Source organism: Diospyros lotus, chromosome 15, assembly GCF_014633365.1.
Source record: "Diospyros lotus cultivar Yz01 chromosome 15, ASM1463336v1, whole genome shotgun sequence".
Taxonomy (NCBI): Eukaryota; Viridiplantae; Streptophyta; class Magnoliopsida; order Ericales; family Ebenaceae; genus Diospyros; species Diospyros lotus.
Window position 1 is genome coordinate 2561625 of NC_068352.1, and position 12684 is coordinate 2574308.

Below are 12684 nucleotides of genomic sequence, written 5' to 3' on the forward strand. Positions count from 1 at the left end.
AGTTTATGATGTAAAGAATGAGGTATAATGTTTATTTTGGCTCCTATTGATAGTGAGCAAATATGGAAATGAAAGAATTTTTTGGCAATTATTAAGTGATGTTTGTATCTGTAACCATTTTGAATGGATCTTCTCTTAGATTTCTTATGCTAGCGAGTAATCCGGGAGCGGGCCCTGACATGCAAGCTACCAATTTGGAAGTCTTCTTGTTTATTGATGTATATAAAATATATTTATAGTATTCTCTTCTATATATTTCAGAATTATATTTATACACCAAAATTTTTTGAACTTATTTAATGATATTAATTTTAATATTAATGTTAGTAAAGGGAAATGAATATTAATTTTAATTTTATTTAATTATTAATTCAAATAAAACTTTATTAATTATTATATTAGCATTAAAGAATTATGTTATGTTTAAATGTAAAGTTTTTAATTAAATTTTTAACTTTTTTTACTTTTTAGCGATGGGGTTAACTCGATCGCTAAATTTTAATTTTATTTATATGTTTTAGCGATGAGCTTGTTTCCATCGTTAAATTTGAATTATTTATATTATGTTTGCTAAATTTGATATTTTTTATTTAATTTCTTTTATTTTTTAGCAACTGGTTTTGCAAGTCACTAAATTTGGAATTTTTTTTTAATTTCTTTTATTTTTTTTAGCAACGAGGTGGCCCGTCGCTAAATTTGAATTTTTTTTTAATTTCTTTAATTTTTTAGTGACAAGTTTGGCCCCATCACTCAATTTAATTTTTTTTTAATTTCTTTTATTTGTTAGCGACGGATTTTGTCCATCGCTAAATTTGAATTTTTTTTTATTTTTTAGTGATGGGTTTGGCTCCGTCGCTAAATTTTATTTTATTTTTTAATTTCTTTTATTTTTTAGCGATGGGCTTTGCTCGTCGCTAAATTTGAATTTTTTTTTAATTTCTTTTATTTTTTAGCAACGAGTTTGGCCCCATCGCTAAATTTTTATTTTTTTTTTAATTTCTCTTATTTGTTAGCGACGAGTTTTGCCTGTCGCTAAATTTGAATTTTTTTTAATTTCTTTTATTTTTTAGCAATGGGTTTGTCCGTATCGCTAAATTTGAATTTTTTTTAATTTATTTTATTTTTTAGCGACGGGTTTGTCCCCGTCGCTAAATTTTAATTTTTTTATTTAATTTCTTTTATTTTTTAGTGACGAGGCTAGCCATTGCCAATTCCGTCGCTAAATTTAATGACAGGTTATTCGTCGCTAATTCCGTTACTAAATTAAAAAATATATATATTTAAAAAATTAGCAACGGAATAATTCCGTCACTAAATTCCGTCGCTAAACACTAATTTTCTTGTAGTGTTGTACCTGTTTTTGAATTTGCTTTGTAAAATGTGGAGTTTTTGGCATACCTTGTTATTTCAGCGCGCTTCGATAACGGCTCACCCGAGCATGTCTTTGTTTGGGATATGCGCTATGTGGGCTGAGGTTGCAAGTGACTTACTCTCGCATTTAATTGATTAGGCAAGGCTGGTTAGGGTGGTCTCAGGTCGGTGGAGAAAAAGTGGGATTATACCGGGGCTTATTGGGGAGTGCCGAAGAAAAGTCTGTGTTTCTGCTTTTTGTGAAGTTATGACAAGTAATAAGTGGAAGCGACCGTCTTTATTTAGCCAGGAATATTGTAACAATGAGCCCCTACGAGCGTGGTTGCTTGGTTAAGGTGCGCCCTTGCTTTGTCTTGCTACGGATTCAACTAGGTGGCAGGCTTTACTACTGATATTGGCCCTGGTGCGACGCTCGTGCTACAGATAGCTTGTTCAAGGCAGGAGTCTAGTTCTTCGAGGTGGAGCTCTATCTTAGGTCGACGTTAGTCATCTGCTGATTGGTTTTGTTTTTCTAATTCAGTCATGTGCACACTAGAGTGCGGAGCTTGGCCATTTGTTCTTGTCGCTTGACCATTGTTCCCGGGAGGGCCGTTTCCTCTACTATCCTTATCGGGCTCGGGGTTTCGAATCCTGAGACTATTGTGGTAACATTGCCGAGCCTCTTTTTGGTCGACGTGAATGGTTCTGACCTTGGTGTCTGTTATTGGGAACTTCATGGTTAGATGAGAGGTGGACACTATTGCGCCTAATTTGTTGAGAGAAGGGCGATTGAGCAGCGCGTTGTATGGTGTTTGACAGTCAACGACTAGGTATCGGATGTAGATTGTCTTGAAGAGGATAGCTATCCCGAATGAAGTTAGCAAGTCGATGTAGTCCTTGACTCCTACATGTTCTCCTGAAAAACCAATCAGATTTCCCTTGAATGGTCTTAGTTCCCCTTCGGGGATTCTCATCTTCTTCAAGGTTGATAAGTACATTAGGTCGGCCGAGCTGCCCTGATCCACGAGGACTTTCTTCACCAAGAAGTTGGCAGCGACAATTGAGATTACCACAGGATCGTCAAGGTTTTTGTTGATATCTTCAAAATCCTCTTCGGTAAAGGAGATGGCGGAATGGTGGGGAATTTTCCTTGGTCTCTTTTTGGCGTTATCTATTGACATTACCACCCGGAGATGTCATTTTCTTGTCGAGCTTGACTTCTCTTCGCCTGCGAAGCCTCCAGAGATGGTGTCAATAACCCCAACTACCGGGTTTCTTAGAGATGGTCCGGCATTTTGTTTGTTGCTTACTTGGTGTCGCCTCTGAGGGTTGCGACTCCTTTGCCTTCTCGGGTTTCCCTAGGGGGATCGCCTCTAATCTGGCTGGTAAACGTATTGACGGAGGTAGCCTTCCTTTACCAACCGCTCTATTTGGTCTTTTAGGGCGGTGCAACCTTCGGTCGTGTGCCTGAACATGCGGTGGTTATCACACCGCTTGCTAGTGTCAATGTTGCCGCGATGGGGTCATTGTTCACTGATATCTGGGAGGGGGATGATCCTGGCATTGTAAACTTCTCAAAAAATTTGGTCCCATCTTGTTGTGAGGGGGATGTACGTGTTGTAGTGTAATTGGGGTGGCTCAAGGGCCCAAGGTGGTTCTCTTCACCCTTTGCTGTGATCCCGGTCTTCCAGGTTTCGGTGAGCGTCCCTCATGTGGCTGTGTTGGTGCCGGGAAGGAGGTCCCAGTTGGGGGGCCAGTTGCAGTTGTATTTGCAGCTCAGCTTCCTTGCGTCGAGCGACTGAGACTTCTTTCATGTTGATGTACCTTGCCAAACGTGTTCTAAGGCCAGGGTGGCTGGGGCCTTCAAGCCAGCGAATTAGTGAAGGGACCTGCTCTTAATCCAGCCGTAATGGCTTGTAGGGACATCGCAAGGTTGAGATCTTTGATCTGGAGTGCTTCTTGAAAGAACCTATTCATGAACGCCCGTAGTGGCTCGTGTTCGCCCTATTTCAGGTTGATGAGATTGGTTAAGGTCCTGCGATGGGCTCGACTAGTAAAGAAATGAGTTAGTAAGTGAGTGGCTAGCTCGGAAAAGTCATGGATAGAGTTCAGCTCTAAGGACGAGAACCATAACATGGATGATTTTCTCAGGGTGCTAGGAAAGGTCCAGCACATGATCGGGTCTGAGCTTCCACTTATCAGCATGGCGACGCTGAAGGTGGTGAGGTGGTCCTGAGGGTCAGTGGTGCCGTCATAGGGTTCTAAGGCGTAGGGAGAATGGAAGCCGTCGAGTAGGGGAACAATCATGATGAACTCGGAGAAGGGATGGCTGTGGCAGTACAGGGACACGGAAGGTGAGGGAATTGGGGTATGGGTAGCCTGGTGGTGTTGGTGGCGATTGCCTTCTACATCAGAGTCAGTTCGCTCGTTGGGTTGATCATGTTGCTGGTTTTGTGTTAATTCGGCAACTCAATTCTAGAGCTGCTCGACTGTCTGGAAAAGGACTTCTATGATGCTGGATTTTGTGGGGGGTGATTGTGGTTATTTGGCTTTTGCGCGGAGGCGCTTCTGGTTCTTACCATGGTGTGGCTGCGGGGATGTTGGTTTGAAAGGCTTTTTGTGAGCTTATGGGGTAGATAAGTTTTACTGAGGCCTCAAAGTGGGCGCCAGATATTCCTTCCTGACCAAAAGAGGACGATCGGAGGCAGAGCGGGAGCTTTGACGATGAGTCCGCCCGGGGGGCGGCTGGCACCTGCAAGCACTCCAATGGTCGAGTGAGTAAGAGAGTAAGAAGAGACAGTGTGTCAGTAGGTCTGAGATCAGAACATACCTTAGCTCTGAAGAGAGTTAGTTGATATAGAATGAAATGTCCACCTGCATGCATGCATCGTACGTTTGCAGGTGATGAGACTAGCTATCTAGTGACGATGGAGGTTCCCAGGTGGTAGCATGGTGGCGATGGGACCCTTATTAATGTGGATGTGATCCGCCATTAATGAGGGTAGGATCTGGGGCTACTGCATGGATATCAGTGAGATTGCGATGATGCCGTGGCAGGTTGGTGCTGGGCCTAAATTGGGCTTAAAGAGATAGTCGAGATTGGGCTTGAGAACAGGACCGAGATCGGGCTTAAGAAAAGGGCCGAAATTGGGCCTGGACAATCCACAACAATCTCTAAACAACAGCAGTAATGCCAAGTATAAGGTGGTGTTTTCACTTTATTATGATTGTTTTAGTTAATTTATTAAGATAGGATTTGTTAAAATGAGTAATATGAGGTTGTATTAAAATAAGATTGAGATGTTTTTTTGATAAAATATGAATTAAAAAGTATTTTAAAAATTTTATTAAATTATTTATTAAATTTTTTAAAATATACTAAGAATTGCATGATGAGAGAATATAAGTTATTTTTTTATTTATAAAATTTTAGATAATTTTTTTTCTTAGATAAATTAATTTATAAAATTAGAGATAAAAAATCATGTAATTTTTTTAATGAATTATTAGATAAATTTAATAAATATAATAAAAAATATATTAAGCCTACTAGTGATATATTGTTTAACAAATATTTTCTAAAAGGAGTCCGTCTTTAGGGTAGAAGTAAGCCCACTAGTGGTGCTACGTGTTAAACAAATTTATTTAATAAAAAACAAAAAAAATTAAGCATATTCGCTTATAGAGAAGCGTGGTGACTGGTGAGAAAATATTACCCCCTTGGTTAGCTTTAGGAGATGGGAGTCGGGAGAGAGAGGGGGTGGGGTGTGTGGACCCTTTGGACGACTGATTCATTGGAGAGAGAGAGAGAGAGAGATGATGAGTCAGAAGAGACTCAATGGCAAATTTGGAATATTGTCGAGGAATTTGACTCTTCCATAGTGTCCGATTAGATCTCGTACATTTGACTCCTCTCAGAGCCGGCCCCACTACTAGATTTCGTATTGTCGAGAAATTTGACTCCTCAGAGCCGGCCGAACGAGTTTGGGGCGAAAAATTTTATCTAGATTCTTTTAAGAATATTAATTTATTTTTATAAAAAAAATAAATAATATATTTGTTTTCAAAAAAATATCATCATTTTATCAAATTAAAAAAAATAAATTAAATCAACTACAAAATGTAATAATCTCTCAATGATTATGAATTTTTAACTAAGATATAATATTTTAAAAATTAAAAAAAATTAAATAATCTACTATAATAAATAAAATAAAATAAAATTAATTTTTGTTAAAACTTTAAGAAAATTAGTGCAAGTTGAGTAAAAAATTATACGTTCTTGACTTTTTAATTTTTATTGAGAAGAAAGACTCAAGTTTTAAGTTTAGATTATATATTGTATTTTAATTTTTTAATAAAATATTTATTATTAAAAAATAAAAAAATATATATATAAATTATGACTTTTCAAGCTCAAGTCGAGCCTAGCTCGAGGTCTAAATAAATAAACCGAGCCAAGCCTAAGCTATGCTAAGCTCAGCTTTGTCCAATTCAATTATAACCCTAAAAAACCAAAGTAGAACAGTAGCACTACAAAAACATTAATAGAATAACGCTAATTTATTCCACCGAATACGTTGAATGGTACGGATGGCATAAGAATTCCAAAGCCGGCTTCTTGGCAAAGCCCCTTCTTTGTTTTGTTTTTTGGTCGAAAGGTAAATCTTTAAAGAACTAAGGCAACGCCCTTTTGGTCTGGCCAAAGGGGCATTTCCAGGCAATCCAACCGAACCCAACCCCCACGACCCCTCTCTCTCTCTCTCTCTCTACGCTTCCACTCTTAATTCCCCCCATGTGCGCGCACACACGCAACCCCCCCTCTCTCTCTCTACGCTTCCACTCTTAATTCCCTCCTGGTCAAAACAGCGCCTCCACCTCGTCGCCGCCATGTGTCCCCGTCACCCCCCTCTGCTGCGCGCGCGCACACACAACCCCCCCCCCCCCCCCCTCCCTCTCTCTCTCTCTCTCTCTACACTTCCACTCTTAATTCCCTCCCGGTCAAAACAGCGCCACCACCTCGTTGCCGCCACGTGTCCTCTTCACCCCCTCTCTCTCTCTCTCTACACTTCCACTCTTAATTCCCTCCCAGTCAAAACAGCGCCTCCACCTCGTCGCCGCCACGTGTCCCCTTCACCCCCCTCTCTCTTCTCTCTCTCTACACTTCCACTCTTAATTCCCTCCCAGTCAAAACAGCGCCTCCACCACCTCCACCTCATCGCCGCCACGTGTCCCCTTCACCCCCTCTGCTGCGCGAGCGCACACACAATCCCCCCTCTCTCTCTTTCTCTACGCTTCCACTCTTAATTCCCTCCCGGTCAAAACAGCGCCTCCACCTCGTTGCTGCCACGTGTCCCCTTCACCCCCCTCTGCTGTGCGCGCGCACACACAACCCCCCCTCTCTCTCTCTACGCTTCCACTCTTAATTCCCTCCTGGTCAAAACAGCGCTTCCACGGCTCCACCTTGTCGCCACCATGTGTCCCCGTCACCCTCTCTACTGCGCGTGCGCACACACAACCCCCCCCCCCCCCCCTCTCTCCGCTTCCACTCTTAATTCCCTCCGGGTCAAAACAGCGCCTCCTCCTCGTCGCCGCCACTTGTCCCCGTCACCCCCCCTCTCTCGCTCTCTCTCTCTCTACGCTTCCACTCTTAATTCCCTTTGGTCAAAACAGCGCCTCCACCTTGTGGCCGCCACGTGTCCCCCTCACCCCCCTCTGCTGCGCGCGCGCACACACAACCCCCCCCTCCTGGGTCACTGTTGATGATGTATATTATTTTGGTGATATGATAATTTCTTATTGGTGGACAGCCAAGGACACCATTTGGGGACAGTAGATCTGGGCCCTTGGTTTTGATTTTGGTTTTGGTTTTAGAAGAGAGAGAGAGGGGGCGGTGTGAAGCGGAGGGGGACACGGTGGTGACGAAAAGGCGAAGGAGCTGTTTGACCGTGACTAGGAGGGAAGAGTGGAAGCGTAGAGAGAGAGAGAGAGAGAGACAGGCGGTGGGGGTATGTTTGGGTTGACTAAAAGCTCTTCCCTCTGGCCACTTCTCTCCATATAATGAAAGCTCTCCCAGGGCTCCGATCATTGAACTCAGTGGCGAGCTTAATTAGAGCGTTTCACAGAGAGGAATTAGCAAGGCGGAGATCAATGCAATGGCTTCTGCAACCGGGGTAACGGTCGTCTCTCTAATATTAATTTCCTTTGTGTGTGTGCCCCGATTCAGTGCTTTTTATTCTTTCTAACGATTTATACTCTCCAGTACGTATAATCTTACTGTGGAACTTGTCTGATGATTAGTTAACTAATGTTATTGTTTGTGTAGTGATTCATAGTAAAGATTGTCAAAGGGTTGCACCGATCTCTGGGTTTTTATGTTTTGTTTCTGCTAAGTGATCTCTGGGTAGTTTATGAATCAGTTCTTGGTTGATGTGGTGCATGCATGCAGCCGGCCTTGGCCCAGGGCTACAGCTCGACGCCCACAACTGATGGTGGCACAATGATTAGAAAAAATTTAATAAAATATATATTATATTTATTTTTACCCTCTATTCTCTCACCCCCCTCCCACAACTCAAAAGTTGGCTCTCATACTCTACAATTTGTCTCCAACTATTTCCTCCAGTTTCACAAAATTAATTTTTTTATTCCCTCACTATTCTCTCTCCTCCCTCACCCCATCTCCTTCACGGCAAAAATTTGAAACCCAACTCTTTCTCTTTATTTGTCTTCCTTTAATTTTCTCTTAATAATATATTAATATCTCTTAATAATATATTAATAAACCATTAATTTTGTAAAATCTAACCATTTGATCTTCGATTTGATCGTATTTTTACCGTAAAAATGGTCTCGATCTATAAGAAGGTAAGTTTTTTAAAAGTTTCAGCAATTATTTTTAATTTTCAATACAGATTCATGATATATATTTTAAGTTTTAGTTATGTACTTTATATTAGACTATTAGGACGTCAGTTACATAATAAACAATACTTATTGCTAAACCAGTGAGGTACAATAGACTCTAGTCAAATTACACTGTTATGCCAAATTAGGGAATTTGTCATTTTTTTGTTTTAGGAAATTTTTGTCCCGAAAATTTGTAAATTTTAATACATATCTTTATTAACTTTTTCTTCTTTATTATTTGATTCAAATTGAAAACTTGATTGGGATTCTTGTTCTTTATAATTGGAAGTTTCAAGTGGAAGAAAATATGCTCAAAATTCAAGTTTTATTGTTCTTTGTTAATTAGTTTTATTTTTTTTATTGTGTTGGGTTTATTATAAAAATAAAAAAATGTTTCTTAAGAAACAACTTTTCAGAAATCTCAAGAGATAAAAAAGAAAAAAAAAAAGAAGAAATTGCTCAAAGTTTAAGAGGATGTTTGAATAAATATTTTGTTAAGCAAACCAATGCTTCACTTCATGAAAATTTAGATAAAGATTTATCAAATGAATGTGAACAACCAATTCAATTGAAAGAATTAGTAGAAAATGAGAATGAAGTGAATAAAGAAATTGTTGATCTAGATGAAAATGAAAATATTGATGAACCTTTCCTATAGATGAAAATGAATGTAGAATCAAATATGTAGTTTTCATTTAATAATGTAATGTTTACAATGCGAGGTACTCTTTTTCCTTCGTTTGGGGTTTTGTCCCATTTGAATTTTCCCAAACAAGATTTTAATGAGTTGCCAAAATATTTTTCCTTATTTTTTGTAAATTTTTATAATTTTAATAAAATTAATTAGTTGATAACTTTTATTTTTTTATTTAATTTATATTAAGGGGTACACTTGATAAAATTTGTCCTGCACCTTAGAAAATCCAAGACCAACTCTACATGCATGGGATGGAACTAGCAGAACTTTCACGGGAGGGATTTTCTTGTTTGTTTACTCACTCATATATTTTATTTATTATGATAATTAAGAAGAATTGGGGGCAAAATTCATTAGCACTCTTGAATTTTCTGTGCAAAGTATGAAGGGGTACGTGTTCAGGAAGGAAATAAATGAAGTAGTGGAAGACATTAAATTCTTTCAAATTTTATTTCATTGAGGAAACTACTCATGCAGGGAATATGGTATATATATCACAAATCTTCCTCCCTAGCTATATAGAGAATGTTTATTTTTCCGTCACTAACAAAGTTTATACTTCAAGCCAAGAAACTAGTGTTTAATGGCTCGAGTTCTCAGTCTCAGGTGTAATATTGATTTAATTCATTCAAAACAATGCTATATATATATATATATATATATTGTTCTTCCTTCTTATACTACGTCAATTCTTAGGTACAACTAGTCATTGACAACACATCGCCACCGGCGGCCGGAGACCTAAAAAGCCCGAAAAAGACGGCTTCTTGTTGGAGCAATGCATTCCGTATGCCGGACTACCGAGGCGAGGACTACACCATCCTACAAGCACTCTTCAGCATCGACATGATAATTCTCTTCGTTGCCTCGACATGTGGTATCGGGGGCACGCTGACAGCGATAAACAACCTCGGCCAAATTAGCCGGGCCCTGGGCTACCCCTCCTCCACCGCCACTACCTTCATCTCCCTAGTCAGCATATGGAGCTATCTCGGTCAGGTCGCCTCCGGCTTTGAAACCTTCCTCTCCAAGTACAAATTCCCTCGCCCCCTGATGTTCTCTCTCGTGCTCCTCCTCTCTTGCTTCGGCCACCTTCTCATCGCCTTCGGCGTGCCCAATTCACTATTCGTTGCCCCTGTGATCATTGGCTTCTCCTTTGGAGCTCAATGGCGGTTGCTCTTCACCATAATATCGGAGATTTTCGGCCTCAAATACTACTCCACTCTGTATAATTTTGGCGCCCTGGCAAGCCCGGTTGGAATCTACATTCTCAACATGAATGTCGCCGGCCGATTTTACAACCAGGAAGCTCTGAAGCAAATGGAGGCCAAGGGGCTGAAAGGGCTCGCCGGAGAGGAGCTGGCGTGCACTGGAGTGGAGTGTTACAAGAAGGCTTTCATTGTCATCACTGCTGTCACACTGTTTGGGTGCTTTGTCTCTCTGGTTTTGGTGCTTAGAACGAGAAAGTTTTACAAAGAGCAGGCCGAGGCGGCGGCGGCGGCGGAGGAGGGGGTAAACGGGGTAGTGCAGCCAATGGAGGAGGCTTCCGGCAGCACCGTGGCTGGCTCTGCAAGTACAAGTTCTGATGGCGCCACTGCCGGAATCACGTATACCACCGCCGCCATGCACCAAGAATTTTATTAATTTATGGGAAATGGTTTATCAAATTTATGTGGGGATTAGCAATTTGTGTTTGAAACAAATTCTCGTATGCTTGTGCTTGCTAGGGCATTTCTATTTGGTTTAGAGCATAAAAAATTAACAAATTAGTTGTACCGAGAGAGCTTTGCCATATTACAACTATCTATATAATAAAACACAATAATTTTTTAAAATGTCTACATTTTAATGGCTTTGATTAATTTTTTTTAGATCAATGGCTCAAATCAATTTTCTTTTATTTTTTCCCGCCCAGTCACTTCCCCCTAGAGATGGCAAAATGGGCCCGGCCCGACGGGCTGGCCCGTTGGGGCCCAGCCCGGGACCGGGCTAGGGCCAGCAGTTTGCTGGCCCATTTAAGGCCGGGCCGATTTGGCCCGGCCCGCTTGGCCCGGCGGGCCAAATGGTGGCGGGCCAGGCTGGCCCGCTTGGCCCGCCGGCCCGTTAATCGTCGCGGCCCACAAAACCCCCCCACCCTCAGCCTCGCCTCTCTCTCGCCCTCGCCTTAACCCTAACCCTAACCCTCGCCCTCGCCTTCACCCTCGTCTCGCCCTCTGTTATTCTCGCCCTCGCCCCTGGCTCTCGCCCTTGCCCTAGCCCTCGCCCTCGTCTCGCCCTCTGTCATTCTCACCCTCGCCCTCGCCCCTCGCCCCTCGCCCTCGCCCTCGCCCGCCCTCTGTCTCGCTCTCGCCCTCGTTCGCCCTCTGTCTCGCCCTCGCCCTAGCCATCGCCCTCGCCCTCGCCTTCGCCTGCGCCCTTGTCTCGCCCTAACCCTCGCTCGCCCTCGCTCTCGCCCGCGCCCGCGCCCTCGCCCTCGCCCGCGCTCGCCCTCTGTCTCGCCCTCGCCCGCGCTCGCCCTCTGTCTCGCCCTCGCCCGCGCTCGCCCTCTGTCTCGCCCTCGCCCTTGCCCTCGCTCGCGCTCGCCCTCTGTCTCGCCCTCGCCCGCGCCCGAGCCCCTGGCCCGCGCCTCTTGCTCTCGCCCTCGCTCCTCAGTCGCCCGCGCCCCTCGCCATCTCTTGCTCACTGCCTCGCTCACGCTGCTTGTCTCTAACTCTCTATTGCCTTGCTTTAGCTAGGTAAGTTAAGTGTTTTTTTGTTAATTATTTGCTTACCTAAAGTTTTGTGTTAATTATTTAAAATGAATTATTTTAATTATTTACAGTGAGGATTCTTCTGTTAGAAATTTAGAATGGATGGTGATGATCAAATTTCAAGAGAAATCCCTAGTAATGTTAATGAGGAATTCATCTCACAATCACAATCAAAAAAGCCTAAGATTTTAACCTCTGATGTGTGGAACCATTTTGTGAAAATTGGTGTTGGTAGTGAAGGCAAACCAAGGTGTAAATGTAAGGGGTGTGGTAAGGAATATTCATGTCCATCTAAATCAGGAACCTCTCATTTAAGTCGTCATATTCCTAAATGTATGATGATTTCTAAGTATAATGATGCGGGAGATATGCTTATTGATTATGAAGGAAAGTTGAAGAGAAAAAAATTTGACCCTAAAGTAAATCGTGAACTTATTGCTCAGATGATTATTTCACATGGTGCTCCCTTTAATATGGTTGAGTGAAAGGGGTTTAGAAATTATCAAAAGTTTCTGAATGAACATTGTAAGTTCATTTGTAGAAATACTGCTAAAGCGGATGTCTTGAGAACATATGAAATAGAGAAAGAGAAGTTAAAACAACAATTGGCCCAAATTTCTGGTAGAGTTTGTTTGACTTCTGATGTTTGGACTGCATGCACTAATCATGGATTTATTTCTCTTACTGTTCATTATGTTGATGGCAATTGGAAGTTAAATAGTAAGATATTGTCATTTGCTCATATGAAGCCACCACATAGTGGACATGAATTATCATTGAAGGTGTTGGAATTTTTAAAGGATTGGGGATTGGAGAAAAAAAAATTTTCCCTCACTTTGGACAATGCCACTTCAAATGACAACATGCAAAATATATTGAAAGAACATTTAAATTTGTCGAATACTTTGTTGCTTAATGGAGAGTTCTTTCACATTAGATGTTGTGCTCATATACTGAACCTTATTATTCAAGATGGTT

The 12684-nt window shown here is 41.7% G+C and overlaps 1 pseudogene; it reads left to right on the forward strand.

The window, feature by feature from the left end:
- The window catches only part of LOC127792288 (uncharacterized), a 78784-nt pseudogene extending 68184 nt beyond the window's left edge, over window positions 1–10600 (forward strand).
- Window positions 10601–12684: the final 2084 nt, after the last annotated feature.